Source organism: Pantherophis guttatus, chromosome 1, assembly GCF_059756535.1.
Source record: "Pantherophis guttatus breed Tessera chromosome 1, ASM5975653v1, whole genome shotgun sequence".
Lineage (NCBI taxonomy): Eukaryota > Metazoa > Chordata > Lepidosauria > Squamata > Colubridae > Pantherophis > Pantherophis guttatus.
In genome coordinates, this window is record NC_142063.1 from 70,561,129 (window position 1) to 70,580,727 (window position 19,599).

Sequence of the window (19,599 nt, forward strand, 5' to 3'; positions counted from 1 at the left end):
TTCCTTAAGAGAAGTACTAAAACTTCATGAGGGAGAGTGGTAAGGCATTAATTTTTACTTTTTAAAAACCTTAGTCCTTCTAACTCAGCCTCTCTTAAGGGTTTTGAGTGCACGGGCTACCTTCTCAGAACTCACTGAAGCAATGAATAATAATGAATTTCTTTAGGAATACAGTAAATGCCAAGGGTTGGTGATACCATTCAAAAGGTAGATCATACATCTTACCATATAACCACTCATTACACTACAAGTAGTAAGGGAGAGAGATGAGCCCAAAGCTTTGAGGATGACAATATTTGGGTAAATTCATCAAATAAGCTGAGATTGCTCTTTGCTGTATAGAACATGGAACATTAAGGTGTATTATATGGAACTGATAATATAACAAAACAAAATACCCGCTACATTTAGAGAAAAAAATGTGTCAACTCATGCTTAATAAAAAGCTGCTGTTTCTATTTAATGGAATGCATTTTATTTCTCTACGGCATCTTTTTTTCCCCATTAATACTTTGCACTTCGTGCCAATGATTTAGTTCTGGAGGCTTCTTTTAATTTTTGCATTGAAAAATACAACTTTTTTTTTTTAAAAAAAAACATTTTCTGCAGTTCTTGTTTCCGTAAAGTTCCAACTTGATTGCTTTGTAAGAATGAAAGGAAGGAAATATTTTTTTCCTGGTGCCAACAGCTGATATTGTAAATTATAATAGATTTGGAAATATGCAGATGCCTGTGGTTGCCTGTAAGTGAATAATTATCAAATAATTAGTATTTTCATTAAAAGTAAACTGGTTTTCTAGTTTTCACATTTTTCTATCATGTCCGTGGACTAAGTATTATTTCAGTGGGCTTGGATTGCCTCATTCATTTCACTTACTGGAATGTTGTAAGCAGTGGCTTTGATCCAACAAAAGCTTGTTTTCAAATACTAACTTGTGACTAAAAGATTTTCAAAGTTTATTTTACTGATACATTACTGTATCAGTAAAATACATTAATGTACTGTATACATAAATAATATGGAAATCTTTTAAACACTTTTTCATATTTCTTGAATTTTGGATTTTTTCTGCCTAAAAACAGCAATACTTGGTTAGGCAGGCTTCAGGATTGACTTATATCAGTTACTTTTTTTAAACGTGCAGTCTTCTGAAGTTTGAATAACTCAGAACTTCTACATAACTATGTCATAATTAATTTGGGTTACATGATCCTGATCCTACTCTATGGCTTAATAACTTCTGAAAGGATAGTCATGTAAGAACAAAAGGAAGTCTTTATAAAGATGAACTTTTTTGTTATTGAGCTTTCACGTATTTTCTGTACTCTCAATTGATTTCCAAGTGGGCCATTCCGTATCAGCTACTTCTAATTCACTCAAACTAACCTCAACTGTTTGCATGGCAATTTATCCCCCCTTTTGGCATAGAGGTAGTTCTTGATTTATGACGATTTTGGTCATTAAGTCTTGCAATCATAACTCAAGGCACATGACAGGACTTGATTTTATGACTGTTTTTATGGCTATTGTAAAGTGAGTCACCGAGGTTATTAAGTGAATCATGTAGTTGTTAAATATATTCTTCCAAATGAGAATTTTTTTACAGAAATTTGCAATCTTGACCACAGAACACAACAACTGGTTGTAAATGCAAGCCAGTTGACAAGCACCCAAAATGCAATCATGTGACTGCACAGTGGAAGAGTGTTGTAACTTTGAGAATGGATCATAAGTAGCTTTTGAAGTCTGTTGTAATTTTGAATGGTTGTTAAATGACCAGTCATAAATCAAGGACCACCTGAGATCCCACAGATCCCTAACCTCTTAGCTTTTCAGAATGCCTTGAAAACTTGGCTTTTCCAACAAGTGTTGGGAAAGAGTAAGGTTGGAACCCATTGTTTGTATATATGTGGGATATGTGTTGGTTTGGGGGATGCCAGGAATTTTTGTGAAGGTTTTCATTTTTGGTACTGTTTTTAATATTGTTTGTAAGCAACCCAAAATTATGTTGCTTAAAGTGGATGTCTACATAAGTCCCTTAAATAAATGTTTTGTGATCCGTCCAAAAGATCTCTTACTGAATCTATTCAAATTCCATTATTTGCAATAATAGCACAACTATGTAAGTATTTTCTTATTGAATCTGTGGTCACTAGGAACCAAAAAAGACTTGATGGCACATAATCAAATCAGTCCAGGTATTAGCCAATGTACTGGAAACTGATCAGTGATTCACTAGTAATAAAAATTATCTAGTGCCCTTCAGATTTGTGGAACTACACTCCTTGTTTTCCAGCAGATATGACCAGTAATTAGATAGTGGCTGGCAGGTTGTTTAGTGTTGCCCAATCTGGTGTTATTCAGGTGGGCTGGCATTGCAATTTGGCCAGTTTGGCCTAATGCTTAAGGCCCCAGGCTAGAAACTGAGAGTTCTAGTCTTACCTTGGGCATGAAAACCAGCTGGGTAATTTGGAGCCAGATATTCTCTCAGCACAACTCACCTCACAAGGTTTGTTGTGGGGGGAAATAAGAGGAAGCAATATGCATGTTCACTGTTTCAAGTTACTTCTAAAATAATAAAGGTGGGATAAAAGTCAAGCTCAACCGACCTCACAGGGTTGTTGTTGTGGGGAAAAGAGGCGGAAAGTATTTGGACATGTTCACTACCTCGAGTTATTTGTAAAAATAATAAAGATGGGATGTAAATAAATGAAAATATCCACATTTTTCCATTCAAAATACTATAAATTGCGGTCTCAAGGCATCTGGAAGGTATGGCTCAGAAAAGATCAAAATGGTAAATTCAGATTCAGAGCAGCTCTGATCTCTTCTAACTCGCAGAATTTATTGGAGTTGCATAATTTGAAGTCACCAAAGCTTAATTTATTTGAGAGATTTTTTCAGTACAGGAAGCCATGTGCTTGGCACACATATTTGTTTTTTTTTCCAAGCAGGAATGTGGGGAACGCAAATGCAAGATAGTACAGGATAGTATTTTCTCCCCAAGAGTTTTCTGGCCTGCTTTGTTTTCCTAGCCAAAACCAGCAGTTTTGTTTGCCACAGCGCCGTCTCTTCTGCTTCTTCACTTGCAGAGTGTTTGTTCTTTTCTTGCACTGGGCTGCTGCAGCAGCAATTTGGCCGCGACCTGTGCACGATGCAAACAGAAGTTTCAGGATGGGGGAAGAGAGAAAATGCAAGTTTTGAGGTACGGGTCGAAAGAAGAGGGCCAACCGTATAAACCACTTAGACGTGGCAGATATGAATAACTTTTTTTTATACCTCTCATAAAAACACTGAAGCTGTTGCACAAGAGCAATCCATGACTCACTGCCTCACGCTCGAATTTAACACTCAAAAATTTCCCTCAAAATTATGGTCCCTTTCACTCCTTGCATATTTTTTTTCCCTCCAATCCTCCCTCCCTTTGCATTTTCCTAGGTCGGGATCTCTAAAAAAAAAAAATAATTCCGAAGAATTACCAGTTTATAGAAAATGTGGCATTTCCGAGAAAGAGCTGTAAAAACCCTGTAAGCTAGGTGCAAAATCTCTATCGTTTCGTTTGAGACCGATAAACTGAGCTCTCCGTTGCATCTGCCTTTGCAACTAAGTCAAGACGGCCCTGCGCCCCCGCCTCCCTCGCTTTTTTTGGGGGGGGGAACTGGCGCTCCGCGGCATGTGTTTCCTGGGGGGAGGGGGTGGAAAATGAAACTGCGCCTCGCCAGAATGCAATCCACACGTTTTTGCACGGCTAACCCGAAAGGAGTTTGCTGGCTTCCTGTTCTCTTTTTCTGCACTCTCGCTCTCTGATCCCCCCCCCTCCACCCGAGTTTTCAACTTTCGATAGTTGCTCTGATTTGTTTCCTTGCCTACGGCGCCTTCCGAGTGCGCACGAATTCCTGGCAAAGCGTCCATGGGTGGCCCGAGAAGAAATCGGGACTAAAAGTATCTTCCAGCAGAGAGAAAGTCAGCGCTCTTCCTGGCAGGGCAGCGTTTCCAGTAACGTGATGAAGCTCTTCCCGCTGACCTTGTGGCTCGGCTGGAGATGCGAATGCGCGCCAGAGCCACTGGATCCTCCTGCCAGGCAAACGATGGGGCAGGCGCGCTCTCGCAGCTACACGCAACTCTAGTCTAGAGTTACTGGATGGCTATTAAAACGGGGGGGGGGGGGGAAACTTTCTTCCCCTAATATGGTAACAGGAAATGGGCGTGACTTCGGCCTGCTGTAGGGTGGGGAAGCCTGAACAGCAGGCAGTTGTGCTGATGAAGTAGAAGAGCTGGTTTTACTTCTGTTGCAGAGCCGAAGTGCGTTTTTCTTTTTCTCCCCCCTCCTCCTCCTCCTTCGGCAGGCGGCTGCTCCAGTTTCCTTACTTGAGAATTGTGCAACGTCTTGCTATCAAGAAGGGAAGAGAAGGGAGGGGAGAGGGAAAAAAAAAAAAAAGACCCAGCTTCCTCTGCTGCTGCAGTTGTTTGCCGCCTTCGTCGCTACAGTTCTCCACCTCGCTCGGCCCCCCCTTTCTGTTCCCCAAGCTGTGATCTCAAATCTGTGACTCAGAGACTTGCAATCCTGACACCGCAAAGTGCGGTTGGCGGAGAAGGCGACTAGAACCGGGGTTTTTTTTTCCCGCTTGGAGCAGGTACACTGCAGGACTCTTGCGCAGGAAGCAAATTGAGCGAGCGAGAGAGGCGAAGCCACTGCAAGCGATACTCGCCGACGCCAGTCTCTTCCCCCCCCCCACTTTCCCCAAAACTTTCTGGTTTCTTTTCAAGTAGCCTTTAGAGAGCTCTCTTGGCGTTTGGTTGATTGCCTGGAATTTTTTTTCTTTTCTTCCTTTTTGGCCGGGGAGGGGATTACAATCTACGAGAGGACTGAAGGAAAGAGAGATGGGGGAACTAACCTTTTAATCTGCTCCAGGAAAACGCAGAGGTAAGTGGAGCTTTCTGCCTCTCTTTCCCCCCCCCCGCCCGCCCCCAAAAGAAATCGCATCTCGCGTGGGGTCGGTGCCTTTGCAGCCCCGACCGATTTTGCAAAGGAGCAGTTGTGGTGCTGGTAATGGGAAGGCGTCGAGAGCTCGGGCGAACTTTTTGTTGGCTTTCCGGGGTCTCTTCAGTCGCCTGCACGAATGCGTGGCGTGGCTGTTGTTTGTGCAGCGAAGCGTCTCGGCCGGGCGAGCAGGCAGTCGCGGAACGGAGGGCTCTTCCCTTCCGAACCGGGAAATGAGATCCGTGCCTGCGGAATTCTACTTAAAAAGGCGCCTGGCAAAATGAGTTGCGGGGGGGAGAAAAGGCGCTTCGAATTGCCTCGGCTTCCGATCGCCGCATACTTCCTGCTGAAGGGCGTTCGCAATTCCAATCGCTGCTACTTTGCGCGCGACCCTCACATTTATTTCAATCCTGTGGGTTTTTTAAAATCCTGATTAAGGCGGATAACAGGGGAAGGAATAGTTAAGATACGTTTCGTGTCTGTAGTAAAGCGGGTATAACATTTCCTCTTTCAATTCCTCCCTCCCACCCCCCTCGGGTTTTGTCGGGTATTCCCCCCCCCCCCGTTACCGATTGACACTGTTTTGCAGAGAAAGAGGCACAGTATGCTTCTCCTCAGCCCATCCCCGTGGGACTTCTGCAGTTCGCTCTCCTACTTGTCGATCTGATTTGTGATGCGATAAATTAGAAGGTTCCTTGTGCGGGTCTGTCTCGGGATGGTAGATGCTTTCCACATGCGAGAAAGGGCTCGTGGAAGGAGGCGCCCCCCCCCACTTTTTTTTTTTTATGTCTTGAGTGCATAAACTACAGTACATGAATGCTTAGGCTAGAGATACATGTGAGCGAAGATCACATTGTTATCTGTTCACCCCCACCCCTTTCTGTTTGCATAAATTTGTGCCCAGAAATGTGAAGGGGTGAAAAAGGAATGTGTGCAAAACCCAGGAGGGATGTGTGTAAGAAGCTCAGGTGATTTCTGGAACCCTGATCTCATCTTGCTTTAGAGGCTGAGGGGTTGCAGCAGTGGCAGTAATGTTGAAAGGTATGTGTAATCAAAGTCACAGTGACTTCCCAGGGCGTGTGGTTGGAGTTGTAACTGGTGACATCATCCAAGCTGTTCTAGTTCCTGTGGAAATCAATGAGAGCTTTGCTATTAAGTAGAGGAGTGTAATTGGCCCCTGCACTTGGAGCATGACATCCTAGAAGTACACCTGCCTTTTAGCTTGGAGCTGGGCATCATCAATCTCTTTCCTGGTGACCTGAGAGTCAAGGTGAATTCATAGGCTATTATTGTACATTAACATTAACTTCCTTGCCTAAAGAAGGGATGTGTTGTGTCACAGGATGTTCCAAGTTTGTTCATGTGGGACTGTCACTCTCACAGCACCTGAACTGACTGCAGTTCTCTGTATGCATAGTTTATGAGGGTATTTTTGTTTCTGCTTGTTACTAGTTTCACTTTAACCACACTGGTAATAAGCCATGAGAGGCAGAGAGACACAAAAGCTTCTTTTAAGTTTTTTTTTTCTTTCCATTACTTTGTGGAATTGGTAAATATGGATGTAATAACTTTAATTCAGTTCAGTTTGGTTGTTGACCAAAAGCTGGAACATGATGTCACAGTTACATGGCTTTTTAAGGTTTTATGAAGCTATGCATTCCTGAATGTAATGACAGAGAGGCTAGCTAGCTGGCTCACTACCTCCTGTCTTAGAAGTTAGTTTTTAAGACATGTTTATTCTGCTAAATTGAATCAGTTGTCAACTGTCTGAGGGCCTGCTTATATTACTTTAGAACCTACCAAAATGTGTGATTATTTGATTTTATTATTTGTTTGTTTGTTTATTGCATGAACAGAGTGCTCTGTATCAGAAACAAATTCCTCCTGTGTTTAAACACATTTGGCCAAATAAAGATTTCAATTCAATCTTTAATTTGTAAAAAGTAAATGTTATGTGGAGCTGGAAGTAATCAAGAACAAAATGAGGGCCTCATGCTAGTGCATTTATTTCTCAAGCATGCATCTGAGGTCCAAAATGTTCTTGGAGAGAAAAAAAAATTGAAAAGTTGGAAGCCAGTTCTTCAGTTTTAAGTATCACCCACTGTCCCAAAAGGAAAAAACAGACCATCTTGTAACCCGAATAGAATAAAACATTCTCAATTTGTCTGTTTCCAATCCATTCTTTTCAGATCCAATAGACTTCAACTCTGAGAGGCTATAGCAAACAAGATCTATTTAAAGGATTCTAAACCAGCGCATTGAGAGGCTGTTGTAACAATTTTTAGGAAGTTTTCAAATTGATTACAAAATGAACCCTAATGACATTTTGCACAGTTCTTCTAAATGGGTGTAAATATGAAGACAAACTCATATTATTTTAAGAACTTTTGGTGAGGCCATTTCTGCAGTCTAGCACTTTACAGAAATAAGGGTAGAATGCAAGATTCACTAACCTATGTATGCAAATCTCTTCCTGGATAAGGTATTATTTTAGCATGCCAAATAACAGTACAACAGTTGAAGTGTGTGCAGGCACAGACTTGGGAGTAGCTTGCATCATTAATGAGACTTACCTGGAGAACTATGTCTGATTTATAATAAAGTAGCTTTATTCAGGGTGAGTCTTGACTTACAAAGTTATAAGAATGCTGTTGGGTTAAGGCATGGAGAGAGCAATTAATATTATTAGGTAAAAATAACATATTTTAATTTTAATGAATCAGCTTCCAACAAAGGAATTCATATCAGTTCATTCTACTCATAGAACCTTAAATACAGAAATGGATATTTCAATGTTTATGGTGTTGGAAGACTGGATTTCAGGGGAAAATTGTTTCTTGATTGATGGCTTGTTGTGTCGATCTGATAGAATGTGCAGTTCTTGCCAGATGATGGTACTTGGTTGTTGGCACCTCACTAATTGGAATGCAGAAAGACAGATTTATACTACTGTGTAGGATAAAATATTAATTTTGTGTTTAATTTCTTCAAAAGCTTGTTAGCAGTTTACAAAATCTTAATGTGAAAAGGATGAAAGATGTAACTAACTAGACAGAATTAGATGCATAACTTGTTTTTACCCTTATTGTTCATATAAGTAATGTACATCCAGAACTATATAACCTATTTCTAATGTTGCTACATTATGTAATTTTGGTTGCATCCCCCACTTTTATTAAAAAAAATTGCATTGTTTGAAATATATAGATCCTGAGATAACTACAAGTAGTTCTTGAATTACAACCAGCATTGAATTTCTGTTGTTAAGTGAGACATTTGTTAAGTGAGTTTTGCCCCATTTCACAACATTTCTTGCCAAAGTTAAGTGAATCACTTCAGTTGATAAGTTAGTAACCTGGTTGTTAAGTGAATCTGGCTTTCTCAATGACTTTGCTTGTCAAAAGGTTGCAAAAGGGGATCACATGACCCTGGGACGCTGCAATGGTCATAAGTATGAACCAGTTGATAAACATCTGAACTTTGATCACATGATCATGGGGATGCTGTAAAAGTTGTAACTGAAAAATGGTCATAAGTCACTTTTTTCAGTGCCATTGTAACTTCGGTCACTAAATGAACTGTTGTAAGTCGAGGACTATCTGTAATGATCTTTTGCTTGTATGATGCAAACTTTGGCTTTGCTGAATGAATGGTAAGGGAGAACTACCTGTAATAATTTCCCTAATAATGGCTCTCTTACTTTTTGCAGTAAATTTATATTTTGGCTTTAAAAGTAACAACTTTAATAGGCATAATTTTAAAGAACAATTGGCTTAATTTGATTTGATTTACAACAAATTGTCCTATGCTATCAATAATATATTCTAATGGATGTAACGAAACATATTAACAGGGGTGTCAATGGAAATAAAACTTCAAAAATGCAGAGTGTGGAAATTCTGGAAACTTACATGTTGAAAAAGTGTATCACTGAGTGTAAGCAAAATTGGTCCATAAATTAAGATGCCTGTTTTGTTTAGCATATCAGAGCAAAATAAAAGAAGAGTGTTGTGGTATCTTAAAGATTTAATATTTTATTTATTTCACTTCAGTGTTTATTTTCTGCAGTCAAATTGGTAATGGAAGAATTTATTAAGATATCAAAATACCTTTCTGTTTCTGCAGTAGCAAAGTAAAACAGCATATTGACTCTGGATGGTATATATGCCAATAATAATTGGGGTGGAAACCTATTGTACTATATTGCCTTTTTCTCAACCGACTAATTTTTTTAAATGCCATAAATGTAGAGTTTTACATTCCCCTAAATCAATGGTTATTAAGTGCTTGCATACAAATGAACTGATTAGCCTTAACTAAAAGACAGGAACATTCCATTATCCCAGCTGGCAATTCTGGGTATTGTAACTATTTGAAAGACACCCGATTAAGAAAGAGCAGACTATAGAAATATATAAAAAGTTTTCTACAAAGATTGAACATGTGTCTGGAAGTTTGATGATTAATAATGCAGTGGGTCATATCTACTTTGCACTCTTTAAATCTGATGCTATTCAGTCTTTCAGAATTCAAAATAGGTTAGAAAGTCACAACTCGATTTTTGAACCTCCAAAATCATTGTGCCATACCAAAATTTAAAAGTAAAATGCCAATTTTCATCAGTACGTTTGCTTAACCCCCATCATGTTGAAACCACCACAGACCTTTCCATTCCATGGTGTGACAGTTGGGCTCAAAATTTCAGCCCTGCACATTCCATTGACACTTGTTATTAGCCACTCACCTTAAGCTCTTCGGAGAGTGCAAAAACAAATTTATGGATATGTTTTAAAAAATCCTCTTAACATTTAGATGTTAGGAGAGGGATACCCTCTCTGCTGCTAGTGCTGAATCAGCTTTGCCTTCAAATTCAAGTCCAAATCTAATTTACAGTGCACAAGCTTGAATTTGCCTTGTTTGTTTCTCACCTTTGGCCGAGATAATGATTTGCATGGCAGTGGAAAGTCCAAGAGGAGCAGAGTACCTTTTAAGTGCAAATATTCCACTGCATTTTTGTACAGCCTGATTTCGTCATGCAAAACCCCAACATACTTTCAGGCCTCTCCGGCTTTCAGAGTTTGGCTTGTTATGCCAGTTCATTATTTTTTGCAAGCAGCAGCAGCAAAAGGACTGTGGGAATATGAATCTGAGGAGAACTTTTGGCTAGCTCCATGTTATTCCAACTGCAGTTCCTGCATGGCTGGCGTGTAAACACAGCTTTCTGTTGCTAGCAACTCCCTTCTTGTCAGCTTCAAAAGAGGAGCTGAAAATAGCCTAGTTAACAGCTCTGTTAATTGTTAGCAACTAACTTGCTTCCAAAAGAAAAGAATGTGTACATTTGTGTCAGAATGTGTAGGTTACTTCTTTTGGGCCTACTTGCCATATACTAGACAGTTCAAATTACAGACTTTCTCTTAATGCTCAATCAAACATTAGTATATCTCATTTGTTAGAGTGAGTTCTAAAGCAGTAGGCAGCTAGAACAAAATACATGCTATAAACCTAATTCTGCCAAAAAATGCTGCAGTGCTTCCCTTTATTTACAATGCTCCTGACTGGGTGTCTGCAATATATTACTCATATGTAACAGGAAGCCAGATTTATTACCACCAAGCAAGTGTCCTGTTTGGCGCTACTCTGTTACTCCAATTTAGCTCTGCTCTTCACAACTGCACAAATCTAGAACTCTGCAGTGGTTTGTTTGCTTTTGCATGCTAACCAGAACCCTGGTTTTGTTACTTTTCTGATAAGACAACATTAAAAGTCAGGATTTGTTTTTAGCCTCTGACTGGATGTTTATCTCCTGGTTGTTAGACTTCCTGATTTTAGTTTGATGTTGTTGAAGATAAGTTAAGCAACTGAGCTGAGTGTCTTAGAATGTCTGCTTTGTAACCTTAAGCTAGGTTAGTATTTTAAACCAAATACTTTATATAGACATCTCTTTTCAGCAGAGTTCTGATTTTCCTTATTTACATGCCTTATTAAAATTTTAAGTTATTGAGAATAATAGTACAGTATAGTGCAGGGATATCAAACTCAATTTCATTGAGGGCCGCATCAGGGTTGTGTTTGATCTAGGGGGGGCTGGGGGGGGCGTGGCCAGCTCGATGTCACTCATGTCGGGGCGCCTGTGGCGACCTGAACTTTCAGCCAGTGACAATGGGCTCCCGAGTTCCATTTTCAGTTGCGACGGCCTCCTGCAACCCTCCGTCAATGAAAATGGAGCTTGGCGGCCCTCCTGAGCTCCATTTTTGCTGGCAGAGGCACCACAGGCTGGTCCTTTGCTTTTTCCAGGGTGGCCCCACAGGCCAGATTTAAGCACCCCATGTGCCATATCTGGCCTGCGGGCCTTGAGTTTGACACCCCTGGTATTGTGTATTCAGTCTTTTTTTATTCAGGATTATCTGTCTTAACTTCCGCCAAATGTCATTTATCAGTTGTTTGTGTTAATCATGTTGAGAGTTCTGTTCACTTTTAAGACTGCTGTGGATTTTTCTTCTTGCAAGAATGCCTTTTACACATCCTGCTGTGTTTTTTTCATCTCAGTTATTGCTCTTAAGGTTATCTTCAGCCTCCCTTACTCTTTTTGAATACTCAAAGTAGAACAGTGTCCACCTCAATGGATGAATACTTCCTTCAACACAGTAGCAGGGAGCTAAAAGCCATTTAAAAATCCTAAGTGACAATTACTTTACATTATGAATAAACAGTGATTATAAGCAGAGACTAGAGGAAAAGGAGACAATAGGTTTCTCTGACCTATCATTTTACAAATACAGAGTCCTTTTGGGTGTGTAGCTTTCCCCAACTTCCTGTCTTCCAACTGCCATAATTCTCGACCAGCATGGGAATTTGAGTCCCACATTTTGAGGAGAAATGAGACTGAGAAAGGCTGGGATTTCTTCTTACTGTACTATGCTGAATTACATTTACTGTTATTTTGACTCTAGTTCTGCCCTTATATCTTTCCAGTATTGTATGCCAGTTGCCAGAACATTTTGAAGGATGGAAAAGGAAGACAGCATTGGTCAGAGTAACTGCAGGTTGAGGTGATCTCTACCTTCTTTCAAAAATAGGCTGTGGGATTGAACTGTCTTTTATAATAGTAAAATACTATTCTCCCATTTGTCCAGAAATGGATATTGTAATGGGTAGGTCATCTTCCTCCAAGATGTTTATTTTTTTTTCTCCTTTTGTAGACTAAATTACACTCGTCATTTTGTGGTGTTCTTCTAACCAAGTACTAAAGAGAATCCAACTCTGCTTAGTTTTCTATGATTGGCCAAGGTCTATTGGGTGTATCCTATGCTATGTTAAGTCTGCACTGATTCTTCATCCAGATGTTTAATAAAATCTTTAAAGTAAGGAGTAACTTGGATTGTGTTAGTCACTAAGTATTTAACTTGAGTTTCAAGTTATCTGTGTTTATATTACTGTTAAGTTTTGGCATCCCTTAACAAGAGCAGTAAATCAGCTGGCTTATCCATAGTGAAGTCTTCCTCCTGTCATGGAGAACTGATAAACCAAACTCAACAAAGGCTCCCAGGCATTGTAGATATGCATTGACCATGTCAGTCTTCCCAAAAAGTGTCTTATAGATAGATGTTTTGGACTTAAAGACTCCTAATTGCCACTATTACAAGGAATTATGAAACTTGTACAACACATCTGAAGGAGGTAGCTCCAAGAAGGATTGTCTCCATTGTGTTAGTGCAATATTTTTTTTTAAATCTAAATTTAAACTAATGGCATTTCGGTTGTTTGCAATATTTCTCAGTTGTCTTTGAATCAAGTGAATTCTAGTGCAGAGCACAACAGATATAAAAAAACCTATTCACACTATACATCCATTCTTTTTCAAAACTATAAGCTGAGAGCTCTCAAAGAGAAATACATATTATGGAAATTACTCTCTAAAGTACCAATGCCAGTAAAAATGTGTTAACCTCACAGTCTCTCCTCACAGTCACTCATGCCCTTGTCACCTCACGGTTAGATTATTGCAACACGCTCTACATGGGGCTATCCTTGAAAAGTGTTCGGAGACTACAGTTGGTCCAGAACGCAGCTGCACGAGCTATCATGGGTTCACCTAGGTACACCTACATTACACCAATTCTCTGCGAGCTGCACTGGCTCTCTATTGGTCTCCGGTCACAATTCAAGGTGTTGGTTATTACCTTTAAAACCCTACATGGCTCAGGGCCAGGTTATTTTCAAGACTGCCTTCTACCGCATAGCTCCCAGTGACCGGTAAGATCCCACAGAATTGGTCTCCTCCGGGTCCCGTCAGCTAAACAGTGCTGGCTGGTGGGCCCGCGGGGGAGGGCCTTCTCTGTGGCTGCCCCAGCTCTCTGGAACCAGTTACCTCCTGAGATCCGGACCATCCCCACCCTATTGGCCTTCTGAAAAGCGGGGAAGACCTGGCTTTTCCGGCAGGCCTGGGGCCGTTGATCTCGCTCTTGCGATCTGGCGAGATCTGGCCATGAATGGTGTGAATGGGTTTTAATTGTTTTTAATGTTTTAATTTTTAATGTTTTTATATATGGTTTTTAAATGCATTGTAAGCAGCCTTGAGTCTTTGGAGAAAGGCGGCATACAAGTTGAACAAATAAATAAAATAAATAAAACCTCTTCTATAAAAAATGCTTAATGCAGGTTTTGTTCGTTCCACTTTTGAGAGAACATTTCTGAGCCAGGGTACCTCTCAAGAAAAGACCCAGTCCTTAAGGCAATAGGCTCAAGGCTCAACTTTACTCTGCCCCGTTTATAGCAAAATTCAATTTCTACTGAAGCTACCTTGAGTGACAAAGATGGATCAAGGAATAATCACAATAAACCTCTGTTCTTTTACAAGAGACTGCATAAATTAGATAATACTCTTCTGAGCCCCCAAATCACAAGGTCTTTTTCCAAACAGGATTTAATTTTTTGGCCATCATTTGTTCTTGGGCTGAATCTGAAACCTGGCATTGCTTTAGCAAACCCTACCATGAGAAGACACAGCTCAAAATCAGCTTAATTGTGATTGAATTGATAAGACTCACACATTTTTTTCCTCTTCCTTTTTCATGGGCTGGACATGATGCTCCCTCCCCACCCCCCCGCCCACCGCCAGTTGTTTCTTTTGTGGTAAAATGAAGTAACAAAGGCTGGAGGGTGGAGATACCTCCATGTGCAGAGAGGTTTCATTTCCTTAGTCAAACCTCCAGGGTATAGGAATGCTGCCGTCACTCCACTTCAGGCAGCAGTAGGTGGTGAGTGGGAGGAGAAAGGCTGGTTGCCATCTGCAAGAATTTTAATCATGCTTAGTATTCACATAGCTTGAATTGGTTGCATCTCATTAATTGGATTGATAGGAGTTTACACATGGAATAGCAGATTCTCTGCTAGAAACTTAATAATGTTTGGGACACTAATGAAATTGATTTTTATTTTATTTTATTGATTTGTATCCCATCTTATTTCCCTGAAAGAGTATAAGGCAGAAAACAGATAAGCATGAAAAAAGAGCAATAAAAATTTTAGGCACCCAATATTTAACCATAAAAGCTACATTGCATTCAAAGTGTGCTTTTAACCTAATCTCTGGTTTATAACCCTTGAATATAGTAGCTTGAATGCATTAATAAATTCATATAACAGTGTTGCGGTATGCTTCCTTTCTTCAACATGCATAAACATTAGTTGCTGAAGTTTACAGGATATGGCTAAAACAAAGCAAAAATGCAGCCTTTCTGTTTTTAAAGTCAGTATATTTTTTTATTGATAACGAAAATGAAAATGAATTCAGGGATTAGTTTCCCTGTTGTATAATGGAGAATGGTTCATTTTTAAAAAATGTAGAAATGTGTGAAAAATTGCTTACTCTCAGTTGCAGTGGAACATAATGAGGGAATGCTATTGTCTTTGTGTCTTGTTTATGGATGTTCTTTCTAAAAGAACCTGGTTGGTTATGGTGGCAGCAAAATCCTAATTAAATGGCCCCTGTGGTATAATCCAACAGAGTCCTCAATTACAGATTCTCTGTGGCAGCAATTCTCAAATTTTCTGCAATTCTGATCATTAAATATTTGAAAAATGCAAGGATTGCCCAATAAACAAATATCCCCTTTATTTATTTTTCAATTTTAAGCCATGCACATGCATATTTTTTTTTATTAATAATACAATTGTTGTGGGAAAAGTAATGAAAATAGCTGCGTTTTCCTAGTCTGTCCAGTTTTAAAAGCTTTTTATTTCTCTGTTGTATCCCCAAATTTAATGCAAAATTAAATATTACTACTCGGATTAATTTATGTACGCCATATCATAATTGTCATCTAATAGTAACATCTGTTTGCATAAACTTGCTGAACAGGAATGTTCTTCGGTAGAACTTTCCTGAGTAATAAGTCTTTTCTATCAGAGAAAGAGATCTTCACAGAGAAAGAACACTTGATTATATGATGACATCATGGAAGAGCTGTGTAACATCAGAGGAGTGACAGGTAGTGAATTTGGGGAGGTAGGAACTTGAGTGGTGAGCCAGTTGACTGGAGGAGACCATCTGGAAGATATCTGTGGATCATTAATGTCCAAGGTCCAGTTATTTAAGAATTTCTGCTGGTTTGGGACAAATTTATATAGTAGAGTTTCTCAGTATATGATAGGAAAGGAGAAAGCGTATAAGCCTGGGTATCCCTGTACCAGTGGTGGGTTGCCCCCAGTTCGCACCGGTTCTATAGAACCGGTAGTAAAACCAGCGGAAGGCCACCAACCCAACGTCATCAGAACGCTTCTAAGCATGTGCAGAAGAGTGCGCGTGCGTGGTCCCTTTGCAAACCAGTAATAAAGGTAAGTAGAACCCACCCCTGCCCTGTACCATATGTTTTTTTAATTATATCAAAAGGGGTAATGTTTCAAGCAAAAGTCTTAATTCACGGAATTATTTGTTCTAGCAAATAGTAGAGATTGAACCTTGGATCTTTTACATGTGGACTATATGTTTTATTACTGGCCTCTTCCATATTTAATCTACTATGTGATCTTTTTATACTACTTGACCATGATAGTCCATACTTATGTTAATATTCTAACCCATGCTAACCTTGCAGATAAAAAGAAATATAAACTAAGACTAAGCGACTTCAACTAGAGTGAGTTTTAGTTCCATCAAATTATTTGGAATTTGATATTATAGTAGAACCAAGTGAAATATTATAGTCTTGCCAGTAAGTCATAAAAGTGCTTAGCTTAGGGATATTGTTTTATCAATCTGCTTTAACCGCACAATCTTTATATAAGCTTTTTGGAGCTTATTGTTTACTTGTGAATGTTTCAGTGCCTGGGGTGTGACTCTTACTTGGGCACAAGTGATCACTTAAGTAGTAATTAACATGGTTCTTGGTTATCTAACATATTAGTTTCTTTGCTAAGGTGGAGGAGGAAGTCAAATGGTACAAAAACCCTATGTGTTCATTTGTCCCAATCCTTGAAGAGAATGACTAGATTGACATATTCTGCCTTTCCCTAAATTGGTTTGATTTTTCTTATTTAAAGGTTCCCCCGCACATACGTGCTAGTCATTTCTGGCTCTAGGGGTGGTGCTCATCTCTGTTTCTACGCCGAAGAGCCAGCGCTGTCAGAAGACGTCGCCGTGGTCATGTGGCCGGCATGACTAAACGCCGAAGGTGCATGGAGCACTGTTACCTTCCCACAAAAGTGGCCCCTATTTTTCTACTTGCATTTTTTTACATGCTTTTGAATTGCTAGGTTGTCAGAAGCTGGGACAACTAAAGTGAGCTCACTGCGTTATATGGCACTAGGGATTCAAACCGCTGAACTGCTGACCTTCTGATCGGCAAACTCAGCATCTTAACCACTGAGCCACCATGTCCCTTTTCTTATTTAGCCAAAGCTAAATTATTATGACATAGAAAAACATGGATTAGTAGGATGTGTGAACTAGGACAATATTTTATTTATGTTAGACATGTTAAAACATTATCAGGTAGTTTTATTACTTATGTTTCTGTTCAGGTAGTCCTTGACTTATGACCACAACTGAGCTCAAAATTTCTGTTCCAAAGCAAGACAGTTGTTAAAGTGAATCACTGCAGTTGTTAAGTTAGTAACACTGTTGTTAAGTGAATCTGGCTTCCCCATTGACTTTGCTTGTCAGAAGATTGCAAAAGGTGATCACATGACTCTGGGACACTGAAACCATCATAAATAGGAACCCAGTTGCCAAGCAACCCAATTTTATTCACGTGAAATGCGAGGATGCTGCGAAGGTCATATGTGTGAAAAACGGTCGCAACTCACTTTTTCCAATGCTGTTGTAACTTCAAACGGTCACTAAATAAATTGTTTACCTGTATATATTCAGTACAGCTTTTGAAGGAAGAGATCCTGGTTTTTAAAGGGCTTGTACAGAAATCAACTTAAGATTCAGTTCTCTGCATACTTATTTTGGATTTCACTGAAATTTCAAGGCATGGGGTGGGTTTATCTGAGGGACTGCTTTTTCTTGATTACTTTTATTTTTCTGCTTCCCCCCAACAGCTCTGGCAGAGAAGACATGCTGCGGGTCCCATCTGCCAGGGAATTACATCTGGCAGGTCCCAGGAGGGAAGGTCCTCTCTGCCACAATGACGACCTCGTAGAATCTCCTCCCCCCAGTACAATTAATTCTATCCCTCTCCATATTCCGTAGTCCCTCAAGACATGGCTCTGATATCAGGCCTGAGGGGTCCCAGGAATGAGGAGATTTTACAGTGGCTCTCTTACTGTGGTTAATAACCATCCTTTCCTGTTTTATGTGTCTTTTTTAATAGTTCTTTTTAAAGTGTGGTTGTTTTTATGCATTTATTGTTTTTTAATTAAGTGCTGTGCGCATAGTTGGAGTTACTCCTGAGTAAACATATATAGGATTGCATTGTAAGGGTATATATAAGTCTGCTTATGACTATCAACATAACTAGGAATAACTGGAATAGCAGTTGAAACTGAGAAGGAAGATTGCGGGAGGCTCTTTGACAGATGGGCCGCAAATGAAGCATAATGTTGTTTGAGGTGGGGGTCGTGGACCTTACGATTTAAATAGAAGATCTGTAGAGATTAAATAGAATATAATATTTAAGAGCAGGATTCGTTTTTCAGAATTGTTTTTCAAAATTGAGGGAATAATTTGTAGAACTCTAGGAGAGTTGATGTGAAGGGATGCTGTTTAAATTGCGTAATTTTGGCAAATATTTTAACTCCCAACATGACCTACTTCTTGTTTTTTTATACCATGGTAGTTTACACATCAAGCTAAAGCATCTGCAATCAAAACAATGCTGAATAAAATCAATAACTATACTAGCTGCAGAAGGGAAGCATATCCAATAATATTGCAACATAGCAGGAAAAGTAAACAGAATATCTGGAGATCTTTGCTAAATAAGAGCAAACAGAGAATGAAAGTTCTTGGGGCACTATTTTGGGATACATCACTGTAACAGTTCATTTTATATGAAAGGAACATTCTGGAACAATTCTCCCTTCAGAGATCATGTTGACCCCAACCCTTTTATAATAAGGCTATGAAGACCTGGTTGGTTATGGGCCTGATGCCCTGACTATCTTAAGGGCCACATTTCTTTACTGTATTAACATCTATGGCAATAGTTTGCTTGGTAACCATATATATTTGTTCTGTACTGTTTTATATTTTTATGATGTACGCGACCTAGAATCATTTGTTGAGATGGGTGTCTGCAGAAATCAGATAAATAAAAACAATTTAAATATTCACAATGAATTCTGCAGATCCACAGAAAAGAAAAGTCTATATTTAGGCAACACTTTTTATTAAAACTAATCAAACTATAACACAAATACATTTTGAAGCATTCATGCTTAAAGATTTTTCCATAGCTAAGTGGTAGAAAATACAGGGAACAGTGGAAAAACAATTAAAAAAAGGCTAGAGGTTGTAGCAACGTTATCTAAACTTGATCTCAAGATGAAAAATGATGAGTAAACATATTAGTTACTTGTATTTGTTGGGCATATCAAGTTGCACCTTATGTTCTGAAACAACATAATGACCAAGTTCAATTTTAAAGCATAAATAGTCATAATCTTAGTTAACTCACTATTATGTACAAACTTTCTCATGATTCCCATTGAACGGAATGGAAATTTGGAATATGTAACATCTGTGCTATCTTAGAAAAACCTAGTAAGACATTTCAATATTTTTCTTGTAAGGGAGATTCAGACTCCCTTGGCTTGGCAAATTACATGGCTGACAAAAGACCAAGTGAGAATGTAAAACTTATTTTTCTGTGTTATATTTAATTATGCCTTTTCCTCTCAAAGAACTGATAATGACATACTGGTTTCCTCTTGTGGTATGCAAAACATTTCAAATTTGAACCCCGACATTTCAAGTTCAAAACAATTGTTTTTAATGGGAAGCATTTGTTTTTACATAGCTTGTTTTAATTACTCCAGAAGTCTTAAGTGTTCAGAACAAAATATTTTTATGAGTTTAAACACTTTTGAAACGCTTAGAGCCACCCATTTCAAGTGCAAAACACGTGTTTCATACCTAAGGAAAAATAATGCCTGTCCAGATCACCTAATA

The 19,599-nt window shown here is 39.2% G+C and overlaps 1 protein-coding gene and 1 long non-coding RNA gene across 2 annotated transcripts in view; one reads left to right on the forward strand and one right to left on the reverse strand.

The window, feature by feature from the left end:
- Positions 1 to 3,010: 3,010 nt before the first annotated feature.
- On the reverse strand, positions 3,011 to 3,978 carry LOC117665623 (uncharacterized). Its single transcript, XR_015731289.1, has 2 exons — positions 3,868 to 3,978; positions 3,011 to 3,146 (listed from the first exon to the last, which is right to left on the reverse strand). It is a non-coding gene; the product is annotated as an uncharacterized LOC117665623 (long non-coding RNA).
- A 77-nt stretch (positions 3,979 to 4,055) lies between these two features.
- MIDEAS (mitotic deacetylase associated SANT domain protein) overlaps positions 4,056 to 19,599 on the forward strand; it is a 58,350-nt gene continuing 42,806 nt past the window's right edge. Inside the window, exon 1 of the mRNA XM_034417734.3 lies at positions 4,056 to 4,925. The gene's annotated coding sequence lies outside the window, so the exon portion shown is untranslated. The remainder of the gene's footprint in view (positions 4,926 to 19,599) is intronic.